The sequence below is a fragment of the Orycteropus afer genome, unplaced genomic scaffold, assembly GCF_000298275.1.
Source record: "Orycteropus afer afer isolate SDZICR_OR568_19922 unplaced genomic scaffold, OryAfe1.0 scaffold00100, whole genome shotgun sequence".
Classification (NCBI taxonomy): Eukaryota; Metazoa; Chordata; class Mammalia; order Tubulidentata; family Orycteropodidae; genus Orycteropus; species Orycteropus afer.
In genome coordinates, this window is record NW_006921687.1 from 9,159,065 (window position 1) to 9,161,667 (window position 2,603).

The window sequence follows — 2,603 nt, forward strand, 5'->3', positions numbered from 1 at the left end:
CTCTTGTAAGGTTGGTCTGGTTTTAACAAATTCCCTTAGTTTCTGCTTATCTGGAAATCTCCTAATTTCACCATCATATTTGAGGGACAATTTTGCTGAGTATATAACTCTTGGTTGAAAATTTTTCAGGGTTTTATATATACCATCCCATTGCCTTCTAGCTTGCACGGCTTCTGCTGAGAAATCAGAGCCTATTCTTACTGGTTGTCCTTTGTAAGTAACTTTTTGTTTTTCCTCTGCTACTTTCAGAATTCTTTCTTTGTCTTTGGTTTTGATGAGTTTGATGATGATATGTCTTGGTGATTTTCTTTTGGGGTCTATCCTGTTTGGAATTCGTTGGGCTTCCTGAAAGGATATATTCTCATCTTTCCTCATATCAGGGAAATTGTCTTCCAACAAATCTTAGACAATTTTCACAGTGGTTTATTTTTGTCTTCCTGTTCTGGAATTCCAATGACACATAGGTTATTCCTTTTGATGGCATCCCACATGAGCCTTAGGCTTTCTTCATATAGTTTTGATCTTTCTTTCGGATTGATCCCTTTCCAAAGAAGTGTTCAGGTATTTGTCTTCAATCTCATTAATTCTGTCTTCCATTGAATTAATTCTACTCCTTTGCCCTTTCAGTGTGTTACCTAATTCTGACAATTTAATATTAATCTTCTGGATTTCTGCCTGTAGATTTTGTATCATTTCTAATTTTTCATTTATTTTGTCATTGTGTTCTTGTATTTTTTTTCCAAAATTCTTCTAGGTTTTTGTCTTTGTTTTCCTTGGTCTGTCTCTCAATTCTTTGAAGATAGCTAAATATAATTATTTTGAATTCCTTATCAGAGAGTTCCAATGCTGCTTCTTCCTCAGGGATGTGTTCTGGGTCTGTATCTTACTTCCTTGCTTCTACCACTTTATCTTATTTCTTTGTGTCAGCTGTGATGGTCTGTTGTCTCTGAGACATCATGGCATTGGATTTATATCTCTGTTAATAGTTTGTGAAAAGCAGCCAAGGGTGAGTCAGGCTCTTCTTGGTGGTTGTTTTTCATTGGTCCATTGATAGAAAAGGAAGTGGTGACTCTCACTCAGTAAGTGAAGCTGCAAGAGGTGTGGGTGTAGTTATGGCATATAAGAATTGTTGCTGTCTTCCACTCAGACAAAAATAGCATTTGAATAACCATCAAAAAAGTAAAAAATGGACAAAAAATAGACCATGAAGTCACACAGGAACAGTAACCTGTAACCAAAAAAGAAAAAAGGAAAAAACAAGAAGAGGGGGAAAAAAAAAAAAAAAAAAAAAAAAAACCTGCACTAGGGATAGGGCAAGATGAGAAAAAAGGTAGAGAAGGAGAATAATGAAGAAAAAATGGGACAAAGGCAAAAAGAAAAACAAAGAATGGGGTTAACCACAAGAAAGAAAATTGCAACCAGGAACAGGGAAAAGAAAAAAAGCTGAAAACTAGAACCTGGGAGGGGAATAATAAAGAATAATAGTAAAAAGGACAAAGATAATAACAAATAGTGGTAGTTTTAAAACAGACAAAACCAAACAAACTAAAAAACAGAAAAAATAAAATCGAGGCAGGGCACCTAGGTTCTGTCCAAGCACACAGACTGAGGTGGAATTCCTGCTGGCCTAGAAAGTGGGTGGGAGTGAGGAATGGCTGCACCTTCATTCACCAAGAGAATTTGGGGTATAGGAATAACAAGGGGAATGTTTCACCTTTCCAGTTGTCTGGGTCCAGAATGTCCTTGGTGTTCCTGGCAAGTGGAACCTGTTCTTAAGTCCCTGGAATCTGGGAGAACACTGTTGCTTTAAATATCCAAAATGGTCAAGCCACTTGTAAACATTAAAAATGACTGCACCCTCTGGACAGAGAATAGTCCACAGCTCAGTCCACCCTCCTCTTCACTGCTTTTCCCTTTTATTCCCCAGCCACCAGAGCAGTCCTCCATGCAGTTCCTGGCTAGCAGGGCCAATTTTTAGGTTAATTCTTAGGTCCTACCACCACTTGGCAATCAGTATCCAAGCTGTCTGTGCCACCAGGATCGCTGCCAGCCTGTAGCTCTGTATGTCTCCTTTTTTGGTGTTTTCATGCAAACACTTCTGCCAGTTAGAGTTCAGTCCACTTCTGTACCCTTCCCTTCAAGGCTCAGGGGTCTATGATCATCTTGTGTATCTGTGTTAATTGGTTCCTCTTTTCTTTGTTGAAGATGGTCTGTGCAGTCTTTCTGCCTCTTCTGCCATCTTACTGGAACTCTGATGTGGCCATTTTCTTAGCACCTATTATTTGTTCCTCAGCTAGGGGTTAATTGGTGTGGGTTGGAGATCAGAAAAATAGGTTAAGAGTATTTATTTGGATACTAAGAGCAGGTAAATGAAAGCACAATCTCATGCTCCAGTGGAATGTTAATGCATGTATCATGTATAGTGAAGGGTTTGGGTAAAACAAAGGATGCCAAGTTTTTGTTCATATAAAATGTAACCATATTTTTGTTGTTGTTGTCAGTTGCCACCCTGTCAATTCCAACCATAGCAACAATACACAAGACTTTCTTTTAGCTACCTCTTGTACAGATTTAAGAGGTTTTTTTATGTTCATTTATATATA

At 38.1% G+C, this 2,603-nt stretch overlaps 1 protein-coding gene across 1 annotated transcript in view; it reads left to right on the forward strand.

Moving 5' to 3' along the window:
• OVCH1 (ovochymase 1) overlaps positions 1 to 2,603 on the forward strand; it is a 132,830-nt gene that overhangs the window by 34,147 nt on the left and 96,080 nt on the right. The window lies entirely within an intron of this gene.